The sequence below is a fragment of the Dipodomys merriami genome, unplaced genomic scaffold, assembly GCF_024711535.1.
Source record: "Dipodomys merriami isolate MVZ:Mamm:240054 unplaced genomic scaffold, mDipMer1.0.p SCAF_11, whole genome shotgun sequence".
In the NCBI taxonomy this organism is placed as follows: Eukaryota; Metazoa; Chordata; class Mammalia; order Rodentia; family Heteromyidae; genus Dipodomys; species Dipodomys merriami.
In genome coordinates, this window is record NW_027202382.1 from 39,797,156 (window position 1) to 39,811,570 (window position 14,415).

Consider the following 14,415-nt stretch of genomic DNA (forward strand, 5'->3'; position numbering starts at 1 on the left):
GTTTGGAGCCTGGTAGAGGGAGGCTGGAATTCCTGCTTATTGAGCCTTAGGAGCCAAGGGAAATCATATGACTCCTTCGGACCTCAGTTTCCTCAATTGTGAGATGAAAGTAATGGGCTTTGGCTGGGAAGGTGGCTCAGTGGTAGAGCGCTTGCCTTGCATGCATGAGGCCCTGGGTTCGATTCCTCAGCACCACATAAGCAAAAAGAAAAAAGCCGGAAGTGGCGCTGTGGCTCAAATGGTAGAGCGCTAGCCTTGAGCTGAAGAGCTGAGGGACAGCGCCCAGGCCCAGAGTTCAGGCCCACGACCGGACCCAAAAAAAAAAAATAAAAGAAAGTAATGGGCTTCCTTCCACTGGAGTTGTAGTGAGGGAGAAGCAATAGGGCTCAGCAGAAGACATTGCTTGTGGTAGGGTCTCTGCCTTTTATTTAAAAAAAGAAGTGACTCCACATGTGGAGATCAGGCCTGTATGTATGCAGGCATGCTGAATGCCTCCAGCAGGTAAGGTGTCTGGTCATCTTCCTCCCCTTGCTCTAAGCCCTGCTGTGGAGGATGCTTTAAATACCAGCAGTTACCCACCTCCAAGCCCTCAGGACCCATAGACTAGGAAAATGATGTTCCAGAGGGAGAGTCTTAATTTCTCCTTGAAGAGAAACCAGCCAGGCGTGGAGGTGTGGTTCAGAGATAGAGTGCTCACCTAGCAAGCATGAGGCCCCGAGTTCAAACCCTGAGGAAACAATGAGGCAAGGTTGGGTAGAATATTCCTCTTCAGGTTTGGGGTCTTTCTTTTATTCTGCTGTCTCGGTTAACAGGGTAAAGGGAGCAGGTGGGGTTGGAATGCATGAAGTGCTGAAGGCCTGGGCTGATTCACATTTTGAAATGTCTTTAAAAAGACACACACACACACACACACACACACACACACACACACACACACACACACACACACACACACACACACACACACACACACACACACACACACACACACACACACACACACACACACACACCTTGCTATTTTTGGCCTAGTAAATCTAGCAAATAGTAAGCCCAGTCCACTGTTGGTTACGTTTCATATTAATGTATAAAGTGAACAAACTTGAAGCAAATATTCAGGACACTGCCACTTACATTAAGACCTGAGAGGGTACAGAAGCTGAGCCAACCCCCCCCCCCACCCCCGTCCAGCCCCTCAACCATAGCTGCTGTTCTAGCCTCTCACACTACAGGGTAGTTTTACCTGATTTTTTTTCTTGTTTCCATTTCCTGGAATTCATTTTGATAAATATTATTGTACATGATTAGAGGCACCTAGGCCTTTGCCTTTGTGTTCCTTCCCTAAGAGGGTCCTCCTTCGGTTGACCTGATTTTGATCAATGCACGTTGGCTGAATGAACTGAGGAGATTCATGAGCAAAGGTGGTGATGAGCGAAGGTGCCTGGGGTTCTGCCATCAGCCACCAGACTCCAGGCTTAAGCTGATGTGCATCCACAGGCAGTCATTCGAGCAAGGGGCCGAAAAGTCTGTTTTCTGACCTGTGCAATGAGGGCAGTGGGGTCTTATCTCATTCATGACTACAAAAGGATGTGGCTTGGCCCCTGGAAAGACACCCAGATACACAGGGACTCTGATGATCTCAGGGGACACACACACACACTCGTACATGTACATGAACAAGGCATGGTGGAGGGGAAGACCCACAGGCTATATACTGCTCACGCCTAGACAGCGCCACAAAAACACACAAACCGGATGCTCGCAGACAGACATAAACAGGCCCAGACACTCACTAATAGACCAAGACAGACACGCAGACCACCCCACACACGGGGAGCCCAGCACACACAAACCCAGACGTGCGCACACACAAACGTTTGCAGCACCCAGACGCCCCCGCGTAGCCTGGCTGTGCCCCTTGCTCAGGCCCGGGCAGAGCCAAAGCTGATCGCTATCTCGTCTGTCAGCACCGCCACCCAGATAGAAAGGGCCCGGGAATGAGGCCCGAGGGTCCCACGCCCCCTGCACAGGAGCAGGTTTAGAAAGCAGGTCTGACGTTGGGCCAGAGATGGGGACTCTGTGGTGGAGGGAAGACATATAGATTCAGAGAGAGACCAGGCCTGGAAGGCAGAGACAGAAAGGGGGCACTGCTAGAGAGGCAGACAGACAGAGGCAGACAGACAGATGGCAAAGACAAAGGACTGGAGTAGCAGAGATGGTAAAGAGGCCATGAGACAAAATGACAGAGACAGAGATGAAGAGACCGTGCCAGGCGTAGGGAGAGACAGCAAGGCAGAGAAGGAGACTTGGAGATGGAGGGAGGCCCTGAGACAGACTCAGAGGCCGAGGCCCCAAAAAACCAAGGGACTAAGCAGAGGAACCTGAGGCTGGTGAACAATGAGACCCAGAGAGGGCAAAGGTGGAATGAAAGTCAGCGAGCTGTCCATCAACAGGGAAGCAGCCTGAGGAAGCCAGGATAGGCCAGAGTTCCTGGACCCTGATGAATGGGAGGGGAAAAGGGAGGGGAAAAGTGCTGTCATTTATCCCTGCCCACCACAGCTCCAGGGACCTGGCTGGACCTCTGTGCATTTGGAGTGAAGCTGGAGGTCCTCTCACCTTGAGACCCGTCGCCAGGCCCAGAAAGAACTAGGCAGCCTGAAGGGGCCAGGCTCGCCCTCATGGCCTCTCCCCACCCTGCCATGTGTCCCTCTCCCTAAAGTGGGGAGCGGGTTTGAAGCAGGGGATTCTCTAAGCATTCTAAGATCTCCTCCACTCCAAAGAGGTTTGGGCAAGGCACTCAGCCATGCTGAGCCCCAGTATTTCCATTTGTCAAATGGGACTAAGGAGTTGTTAGAGGGGTGTCTGTGAAAGAATACGTACCTGCTTGACCAGTGGTTTGGCTAAGTCTCAGGGGGAGCTACAGTGGAGGGAGGCATTGTCTGGAGAAGTTGGGGGAGTCTGGCAGGAGATAATGTTTGGGTAGAGCTTTTTTTTTGGTCGTGGGGCTTGAACTCTGGGCCTGGGCGCTGTCCCTCAGCTCTTCAGCTCAAGGCTAGCGCTCTACCACTTGAGCCACAGCGCCACATCTGGCTTTTTCTACTTATATGGTGCTGAGGAATTGAACTCAGGGCTTCATGCAACAAGGCAAGCACTCTACCACTGAGCCACCTTCCCAGCCCCTGGGTAGAGCTCTTGACTGAATAAAAGCAGCTGGCTGGCTGGAGAGTCAGTCCTTCCTGGCAGAGAACAGGCTGGGCACAGGCAGGGAGTAGGTAAATGGCCAGGAATTCCCTGCAGAACGGGTGGCTTATCCCACAGAGAAACCCTCTAGAGGACCATGCGGAGACCACTTAGGGACTCTGGCAGCTGCACCCCCCTCCCGGGGAGACAGTAAGGCTGGGGGCTTCTTGTTCCTTCCTGTGGCAGTTCGCTCTGCTTCCTGGGCTCTCTGGGAGACAGGCACAGCCATAGCTTGTCATTGTTCTGCATAAACAAGGCATGACAGGGCCCTGGGAGCTCCGAAGCCCAGGGGCGTGGTTCCACCTGGAGGCCCAGAGTTCTTCCCAGGCCTCGGGGACCGGGCTTGCCAGCCTCTTTCACAGAGAAGGAAACCAAGGAGAAGGCACCTGCTTGTCACGGCACAGCCTGGGCCACTGACAGATCTGCATGGCAACTGGGGTTCATGAAACCATTCTCCATCGTGCCAGGCACGGTGGCCAGGGTCAGGGGAGACGGCCAAGTTCAGACCCCGGCTAGGGTCCAACGAGGGTGACCCTGGAGACCAGGCTGCTAGTGCAGGATGGTGTTTGGGGTGGGGTGGGATCAAGCAACTGACTGTGGAGGGTTGGTAGAGGACAGAGGCTCAGTTTTACCACCAGTGACCCCGCAGTACCCACGTGGCCAGGACTAGGAAGCCGCGTGGGCGCTCTAGCCAGGCTGCTTGTGACACCAGCTTTCCCAGATAGTCCTCTCTGGGGGAGCCCCGCCGGGGGCTTCTTACAAACCACTGAGGTTCATTCTCAGCATATGCAAAGTAAAGCTGAGTATGGCACACCCCCTTCTTGCTCGCTGTCTGGCTTCCATAGTGGGTCCCAATTCCCTCGTTCTCGTGACAGCAGTTACAGGCCCACCTGCTCCCCGCTGCCCTCTCTAGGATGAAGAGGGTGGTGGTGATGGCGATCACCACCACCGGGAACTGACACTCATTTATTTATTTATTGATGGTCATGAAGCTTGGACTCAGGGCCTGGGCTTTGTCCTAGAGCAATTTTGCTCAAGGCTAGCATTCTGCCACTTTGAGCCACTGTGCCACTTCCAGTTTTCTGGTAGTTAATTGGAGGTCAGAGCCTCATGGACTTTCCTGCCTGGGCTGGCTTTGAACTACGATCCTCAATTCTCAGACTCCCCAGGAGCTAGGATTACAAGTGGTCAGCATACAAAGTGGAAGAGGACTTACCTCCCAGAATCCTTTGCAATGTGGGCCATCCTGTTGAAGGGTGCTGTTGGATGTCAGGTCCTGAGCTAGGTGCTGTGTCCTGGGAATATGAAGGTCCTTGTCCTCATGGACCAGCATATAGAGACTCTAACAGAGGAGGTAAGTGTGAAGCAGTCACAACATAACTATTGAACAACGCCTGTGCTAAGAACCATGATCATACACACAGGAGAGAGAAAAGACAGCTTCCTGGAGAAAGGAATCGCTGACAGAATGGATAGAGTAGGTTTAACCTTGCAAGTGGGAGTTAAGTGGGTTAAAAAGAGTTCCAGCATGTTCAAAGGTCCTGAGGTCCAGCAAGTCCAAGTCACTGAAAGTTGGTAAGGGTGGCCGGGCCTTTCATCGCAAGGGCCAGGTGGTGGTAGGCAGGGCATACTCATGCCTGAGTTTTAGTTCTAAGAGCACCAGGCAGCTGGGATGAATGAGTCAGGGTAGAAGTGGAGGGAAATTGTCAGGGTGAGGGGTGGTCTTTAAGTCTGCTAGGTAATGGGACATCGGGCTGCCGGAGGAAGAGGGGATCTGCTTACCACGTGAGGAAGGAGAGCTAGAAGTGGTCAGGACTACACTGTGGAGGGGACGGTGGGATCTTTCCCCACCCTGGCCAGGGGAGGAGGAAGCTGATCAGGGAGAGATCTGGAGTTTGGACCTAGCCCTGGGGCTTGAACACAGAGACCACGCACTGTCCCTGAGCATTTTTTGCTCAAGGCTGGTGCTCTGCCACTTGAGCCACACAACGCCACTTCTGGCTTTTTGGTGGTTAATTGGAGATAAGCGGCTCCTGCCAGGGGCCCCTGCTGGACCTGGGATTTAAAGGCCGCTGGTCAGGTCCTTTCCTTCAGTGCCCAGTGGGGGAGGCTTGGAAGGGACCCGGGCGTTCCCCAGCTGCTCTTCTTCTCTGCATTTCACGTTGGTCCCGAGGCTGGCATTTGACACTGGGCCATACGTTATAGACCCTTCCCACGCTGGAACAAGGACTTGGGACCCGCCTATCTCTGGGCTTCAAGCCAGCCAGGTACACCGAACTCAGTGCTCTGCATGCTGGGTGGGCTCTCTGCCTGGGGGTTCTGCCTCTCCTCTCCCCCTTGAAAACTCCTGCCCAAATGCCCCCTCCTCTCTGGAACTTTCCTTGCTTAGCTGCACCCTACCCCCTCTAGCCTTGGGCTGGTCTGGGCTTGTCTGCTTCCCCAAGCCAATACACAAGGCTGGGCACAGAGCTTCAGGTCACAGTGTGTGTGGGGGTGGGGGGTGGGGAGGGTCAGGTTAGGGAGAGGTCCATAGAGCCCCCCTCTTTCCTGCCACTGTGAGCGCTATGATTTAGTGTCTCTTCGTCTTTCTTAATAAACATTTCTGAAGTCCAAGAGAACAAATGTCAGCCAGGACATTCTCTGTCTTTTGACAGTGTAGGGCTTTGGTGCTGTCTTACTGCTGTGGGACGCTGGGTAAATTACTTAACCTCTCTGTTTTTGATATTTGTAACATGTCAAACCGAGGCAGCAACCCCTACTTGCTCGAGTTTGGAGGACCCTGAGCGGTGCAAAGCCTGCAGCCGTGGTGACCAGCAGGGCGCTGGCACAGGGTGGGGGGCTCCGGTCCTGGAAGCCCCAGGCTTCCAGTCGCCAGGCCGGGCCGCGAGCTGGGCCAGCCGGGCGGGGTGGGCTTCGGGGCGGTTCCGGGCCGAGGGGGCGGCCAGGCCCTGGGGACGGGGCAGGGGGCGGAAGCCGGGGTGAAGTCGGATCCGGAGGGGCGAGGGAGCTGACATCCTGCGGGGGCGCCGCCGCCGGACCTGGGCAGGCTCCCGGGGAACCGGCTCGGCAGTGGGGGGACCCCGCCCGGAGCCCCGCCTCAGGCCGGGCAGCGCGCGGGCTGGAGCGGCCCGGGAGCCCCGGCGGGCCGGGCAGCGCGCGCCCCCTGGCGGCGCACCGCGGAATCACCTCCGCCGGCTGGGGTCTGCGGGTGGCATCCTCCAGGGCATCAGGGAGGCCCGGCCCCGCTTGCCGCTCTGGATGCCTTCATTCCGGGGAGGATGCAGTGTCTAGGCCAGGACGGACACACAGGTTCCTCCTTCCTTAAGCGTCTTGCAGGAGGGCTGGGTTCAAGTCTGAGGGGATCCTCAGGAATGGGGGAGGTGAGGAGCTCTAGGTCCAGGCTTCTGTGTGGCTGACACTCTGGGAGGAGGTAGGGTGGAGTAGGAGGAGAAGTGTGGCAGGTGTACGTGGCCAGGGTGTGGGTGAGTGTGGTCGTGTTGTGTGTGTGTGTGAGTTATTGTGTGTGAGTGTGTGCGTGCACATGCCTGTCCTCGGGGCAGCGTGCCCATGTGCCGCTGAGGTAAGGCCTTGTTCTCCAGGGGATGAGGTTTATGATTTTCTGTTTTCTTTTGGCTGGTTCTGGCATTTGAACTCAGGACCTGCACACTGTTCCTGGGCTTTTTCTGCTCAAGGCGAGTGCTCTACCACTTGAGCCACAGCGCCACTTCCGGCTTCTTCATGGTTTATTGGAGAGTCTCACAGGCTTTCCTGCTCGGGTTGGTTTTGAACCACAATCCTTAGAGCTCAGACTCCTGAGTAGCTAAGATTACAGACAGGAGCCACTGGCCCCTGACTAGGTGAGTGGGTCTTAGGATGGCATCTGCTGGTGCCAGGCAGATTGGGGTGGGTATGTGAAGGCTCTGAGTGGATTGGGGTCTGCCGAGCAGGGGAGGACAATCCTGCCACCTTCCACCCCAGCAGGGGAGTGGCTGGGCTTCTGTTCTGTCCCTTACTCCAGCCTCTCAAGACCAAAAAGTTGCTTGTCCTCTGAGCCACTGCCCCTCCCCAGCGCTGGCCTGCTGCTTCCTCTGAGAGATGACAGAGCCAAGCCTAATTCATAAGAGGGACTGGTCCAAAGATGCTTGGCTACGAAGTGTGGAGCCCAGGTACTGGCTGGACTCCTGATCCAGCCTGAATTCTTTCCTTTCCCAGGACGGCCGTGGGCACCCTGTGTGCAGCCTGGGGCGGAGGAGGGGATGGGTTTCTGGGCTGGGCTGTGTGGGGAGCAGGTCACAAAAGGCCTAGTGTCTCCCTTGTCTCCTGCTCCTGGCCCTGCCCTGGTCAGGGAGTGTCCAGCATCAGATGGGGCAAAGAGAGCCATGTGACACTGGTTCCCACCAGGGCCTCACCCCTCGCACTGGACCCACCTGCCAACACTGGCTGGGTGGGACAAGGAAGCAAAGCTGGGGCTCCAGGCGCCAGTGCTTCGCTGGCTCCTACCCAGGCCTCATCGGCTCCAGCTTGCCCTGCTCCAAGAAGGGACTGATGACTAAGATGATGATGATAGCAGTAAAGCACATTGGCTACTTTGCTGAAGCTCTTTCTATTAGTTCTGGGAGACAGGGAATCTCAGGGGTTAGAACCCAGGCTGCAGTGAGGCCTGCTTTTGAGCTGAGGTGTTGGACAACTTGTATCACTTTTTTCTGCTTCAATTTCCCAGCTGTAAAACGATAGTGGATGAATTGTTATCTCCAAAAAATATTTAAAAACACTTAAAACCCTGATGTCGATTAAATACGCAACAAGCACTAGCCTTTTTTTTTTTTAATTTAATTTTTGTGTGTGTGTGCCAGTACTGGGAATTGAAGTTGGGCCTTGTACTTTTCTGTTGTTGTTGTTGTTGTTGTTGTTTTCACTCAAGGCTGGCACTCTATCATTTGAACCATGCCTCCACTTCTGGCTTTTTGCTAGTTATCTGGATTTACCTGCTTGGGTGAGCTTCGAACCTTAGTCTTCAGATCTCAGCCTCCTGAGTAGCTAGGATTACAGGTGTGAGTCACTGGTGCCTGGAACTAGCTCCTATTTTTGCAATCTCTTTGGTTCCTTCCGGCAACCAAGGAGATAGATCTCTTGTCATTTCCACTATACTGGATGAGGAAATCGGGGTGAAGGCATTTGCCACAGGCCACAAAACAGGAGGATCAATGTCCTCCACTGATACTGATAAGATGGATTGTGGCTGTTGAGATACATCTCCTGATACTCCAGAAAAGACTTTCACATGAATTCACTTGTCTGATTCTTCCAAGGCCTTGAGGAGGGTATTTAATATTCACGCCTGCTATAAAGAGAATTGAAGCCCAGGGAGAGACAGTGTCTCACCCAAGATTGCACAGCAAGTAAATGGGCAGAAACCACATTGGATTCCAGTTCTATAAGTAGATCATTTCATGTAAGACTTGTTTGGGAGCATGCCTACTGTGTGCCAGGAACTTGCAAAACACTGCCCGCATGATCCTTTATAATTCCAAGCGATTCCCAGGCGTGTGTGTGTGTGTGTGTGTGTGTGTGTGTGTGTGATTTCCAGGAGAAGTGCATTGCCAGGGCTTGTGCCGGAATGTAAGCAGGCGCCTGACCCTGGATGGAAGGGTGGAGAAGCCAGCCCAGTCTGCAGCGACTCCTTCTTGTGTAACGCGTGATTTAAGGGGTTTGTATTTATCTCTTTTAATCCTCAAAACGCCTCATGTAATTCTCCAAACATGTTCCGTACAAGCCTCGGTCCCTTTTTTTTTTCTTTACAGATAAAGCGATTGGGCACAGGCCACGGGGTTACACAGCTGGCTGAGGGCGCCTGACACCCCCCACCCCGTCCTGAGGACCAGGACGGGGAGGGGAGAGGAGGGGGGGAAGGTTTACCCCGGTTTATCTCCACCCGCCCTTCCCACCGCGCTGTGGGTTTGGGGGTGAGGAGAGGAGGCGCACGCACAGACCAGGTCGCCCCCACTTTCTGCGGGGCGCACGCTGGTCCTGAGCCTGCCTCAGCCCCGCCGCACCCAGCAGGGCCGTCTCGAACCTGCGCATTCGGCAACCGCTCTCCTCCCCTCCCCCACGCAGGGTGGCCTGGGCTGGGGGGGGCGGGACTCCGAGGGGGGCCCCCTAGGAGCCGAGCTTCCAGCAGTGGGACCCCCAGTCAGGCTGGCCCCCGGGGAGCCGTCGGTGCGCCAGCGTCTGGGGCCCGCGGCTCTCTGCAGGCCGGGAGCCGCCCGCTGGGGCCTTTGTTTTTCCATCAACAAGCACCCCGCTTACGTAAACTGCTCCCCGACTCCCCGAGGCCAGCGCGGGGGAGGCCCCTTATCTGATCGGGGTTCCGCCAGGGCCGGGGTTCCCTGCGTGCCCCGGCACCGGCCCGCGGAGCGCCCGCGGGGCAGGCGGGGCTGGGCACCGGGGAGGGGTGGGGGGCTGAGCGCTCCCACCCGCGGCCTGCGCTCCCGCTCCCTGCCCTGCGCCCTGCGCCCTGCGCCCACCAGGGGCCACCTCTACCCCCGGCTTAGCCTCAGTCCCGAGATGCTGGAGATGCTGGAGAACCTCTTATGCTCCCCTCCCCCTCAAATAAGCATCCTCATCATCATCATTATTTTTGTTGTTGCTATTCCTATTTCTCATGTGATAAAACAAAAATTAAGGGAGTGGAAATAACTTATCCAAGAAGTGGGTAGATAGATGGGCAGATAGATAGATAGATAGGTCTACAGATATATTCATACATCCATACACTCACTATTTATAATTAGAGGCCATATTGGAAGCATAAAACAGGTTCATGCTTTTAAACCATTGTATAGTATTCTACAGAACAGCTTTGCCATAGTTCATCTCCCTGGGTCCCCCCCACCCCCAAGCAGGTGAGAAAAGAGGCTGTTTCCAGTCTACTGTTATTATGAGCAATGCTGCAAGGAATATACACATCCAGACACCAATTTGCCACAAGTACAAGGATATTTGCATGGCAAATTCCTAGAAATGCAACCTCGGGGTTAAAGGGTAGGCAGATTTTTAGTTCCCTGAGACACTGCCAAACTCCTCCTGGGGGAGATTGGTGCGACTCACCTCCCACTCCTGCTGAGCAAATGCAGCTCCCTCACCCTCGCCAACACAGCATGTTATCAAACTTTCTGATCTTTGTCAATCTGTTAGATAGAAAATGATATCTCATCTAGGACATTTCTCCCGCTACAAGGGAGGTGGACCGTATTTCCATAGGACTGATTGGTTTACATTTCCTTTCCTGGGAACTGTTTGTTTATATCTTCTGCCTATCTTTTAATTAGGTTGTTGGTTTGTTTTTTTTCCTACTTAAGATGTAGGAGCTCTTAAAATAACAAGGATCTCAGCCCTTTGTCAATAACATATGAGATGCCTATAATCTATGTGCCCTTTGACTTTGTTTATGTTATTTTTCTGCAGAAATAAAAATAATTTTCTGTAGCCAAATGTATCCATCTTTTCATTTATGGATTCAGTTTTTTTTTTTAATCCTGTCTGAAAAGGACTTTTACTCTAAGAATACCCTTGAACATTCTTTCAGGTTTTACTCATTCCAGAATTTGTTTTTATAGAAGATATGAGGTCATCTGTTTCCCTGTATAGTTGTCCAGCATTATCTACTGGACAATCTATCTTTTTTTGTTGTTGTGGTCGGTGGTGGGACTTGAACTCTGGGCCTGAGCACTGTCCCTGTGCTTTTCAGCTCCAGGCAAGTGCTGAACACTTGAGCCACAGCGCCACTTCCAGTTTTCTAGTGGTTTATTGGAGATAAGAGTCTCACGGACTTTCTTGCCCAGGCTGACTTTGAATCATGATCCTTAGATCTCAGCCTCTTGAGCAGCTGGGATTACAGGCATGAGCCACCGGCACCCAGCCTTGGACAATCTATCTTTGGTTATTGATTAGTAGTGTTACTTTTGTTATAATACTAAATTCCTGTAGGTGTCTGGGTACTCTGTCAGTTTTCCAGGGCTCTCCTAACAAAACATGGCAATAGAGATATACATAAAGATATAGCTGGGCACTGGTGGCTCACACCTGTAATCCTAGCCACTTGCAAAGTGGAGATCTGGAGGATCAAGGTTTGAAACCAGGCCAGGCAAAAAAAGCCCATGAGACTCCATTTCTAAATGCCTGACTAGAGGCATTGGTAGTGTACAGCCAAGTAAGCAAGCGGGGCAGGAGCAAGGTCCTGAACTCAAACTCAAGTACTAGTCCAGAAAAAAACTTTTTAATATAAACATATATGTGGATATATGTGTAAGTATACACACATGCATATATGTACACATATTTATTTTTCCTACATAAATAAATCTACATTAAGAGTTTAATTCACAAATTAGACCTTGTAAGAGATTAACCAGAAGAGTTAACATTAAAATTGGATAAGCATAATAATGTACTATAGCGAACCTATCTACTATAACAAACTATTAAAAACCTATGAATTATTTCTGGACTTATCTATTTCATATTTTCAGACCCCAGTGGGCCATGGGTAACTGAAATGGCACAAAGCAGAGGTAGAAAACTCCTGGCTAGCTAAAACAACAGGATTCATTCCCTCCCAAATCTGAAATCAAGGTGTCAGCAGGGCCGGCTCCCGCAGATGGGACACAGCATCTCCCTGTGGCTCCTGGCCCCTGGCCCCTGGTGGCTGTGCGGGCTGGTGCTTCTTGGTCAAGGCTGTTTAACCTCATCTCTGCACCTATCTTCACAGGGCCTTCTGCTGTCGGTGTCCAACTGTTGGAAACACATCACCCTCCTGTGTCAGGAAATAGACACCGGAGACTAGAGGAGGTTTCCTCAAAGGCATTTGACAGAAGGGTACACGGTTATTCTCCCCAGAGCTAGACAGGTGTACCAGGTGGGGTGGTCTGCTTGGTTTTTATCCCAACTCAGGGGGTGGGGCATTGTCCCTTTTCCTGGTTACTAAGGGGTATGCTCACATTTATTTATTTAATTAATTTTTGCCAGTCCTGGGTCTTGAACTCAGGGCCTGGGCACTGTCCCTGAGCTGCTTTTTGCTCAAGGCTAGCACTCTACTACTTGAGCCACAGCGCCACTTTTGGCTTTTTCTGTTTATATGGTATTGAGGAATCAAACCCAGGGCTTTATTCATGCTAGGCAAGCATTCTACCATTAAGCCACATTCTCAGCCCCAACACCATTTTTTTTTAATAGTTAGTTAGCAGGGTGATGGGGTAATATAAGGAAGTTACAAAGCACTCTGTCAGTGAAAGGTCCCTCCTGGGGGAGGCTGTCCTTTTGGAGTCAAAGACACACATCTTTTTGTCCCTGGGCTGCTGATGGATCCAGTTGGAGGAGGTTGGTAAAGTCAGTGGAAAGTTCCCTCTCAAGGAGAGAGGGGCGTCTATATGCCCTTGACATGGGCTGGCTGGTTACAATCAGCACAGGTGATATTACAACTGAAGCCAAGAAGTTAGCAATGCCAGGAAGTGCCAGTTCCAGGACATATCTGTATAGAATGGTGACAGGTTACAAGATGGAGACATTTTAGTTTGACAGAAAAGATTGCTTCCCCCCTCCCCAAATGTCATTCATCTCAGGAGGACACCAACCATTGCATTAGCGCCCAACCCAGGATGATGTCATCTTCATTTAATTACACCTATAAAGACATGTCATTAAGCCATGTTGACAGCACAAGGGATAAGTACTGGAACAGATTTTAGTCCTAGGGTTTGAATTTAGGGCCTGGGCATTGTCCCTGAGCTTTTGTGCTCAAGGGTAGAGTTCTACCACTTGAACCATAGCTCTACTTCTAGCTTTTTTGGCTGTTATTTGGAGAGAAGAGACTTTCCTGTCTGGGCTGGCTTTGTACCGTGATCCTCAGATCTCAGGATTGTGAGGATTAGAAGCATGAGCCACCAACTCCAGGCTGAGCAAATCTTTTTGGGAGGGCATGATTCTACCTACAAATGTGCTTACAAATGTTCCATTCTGTTGCATTAATCCATATGTTGAAATATGCCAAGACCACAGGGTTTGAAATGCAGATTTTTACTCTGTTCTAATATCTGTTAAGCTTTGTACTCACTACTTTTTTTAAAATTCAGAGTTTTTAGAATTGTCTCATTTATATTGCCATATGGACTTTAGAATTAGCTTATCAGCTTATTTTAAAAAATCCTATTGGTATTTTTATCAGAACACACACATACAAACTAGGAGATAATTAGCATATTCATGATATTGAGTAATTTTATCTAAAGCCATTTTACATGCTCAGGCCTTCTATCAACTGATCTACTCAGCAATTTACTAGTTTCAGTCAGATTAATCTTATATATTCTATGTTAAATTGATTTATACATTCTTTTTTTTTCGGGGGGGGGGGTCTGGTTGTGGGGCCTGAACTCTGGGCCTGGGCACTGTCCTTCAGCTCTTCAGCTCAAGGCTAGCGCTCTACCACTTGAGCCACAGGGCCACTTCCGGCTTTTTTCTTTTTGCTTATGTGGTGCTGAGGAATCGAACCCAGGGCCTCATGCATGCAAGGCAAGCGCTTACCACTGAGCCATCTTCCCAGCCCCTGATTTACATTCTTTTACGTGTGTGTGTGTGTGTGTGTGTGTGTGTGTGTGTGTGTGTGTGACAGAGAGGGAGAGAGAGAGAGAGAAAGAGAGTGTACTGGGGCTTGAACTCAGGATCTTGTATTCTTGCCTGATATTTTTGCCCAAGACTCTTCTACTTGAGCCATGTTTTCAGTCTTGGCTTTTTACTGATTAATAGAAGATAAAAGGCTCATGGACTTGTCTGCCCAGGCTTTCTCTAACCCATGATCCTCAGATCTTAGCCTCCAATGTAGCTAAGATTATAAGCATAAGCCATTGATAGTGGGTAGATTTCTAAATTTTTAAATCCATTTTATTTGTTGCCTTTGTAAAGTAGAACTTCTCTTTCAATACCTCTTTTAACTATTATTTATATTGATGAATGCTACAAAGTTTCAATATATTCATTTTATATCTAGGCATTCTACTGAGTCCTTATATTGATTGTTTTTAGTTGAGCCAATAAACATGTCCAATCTCCCTCCTGGTTTCTGATTCTTGTACTTTTCATTTATTTTTCTTATCAAATTACATGGTCTGGCACTTCCAGAAC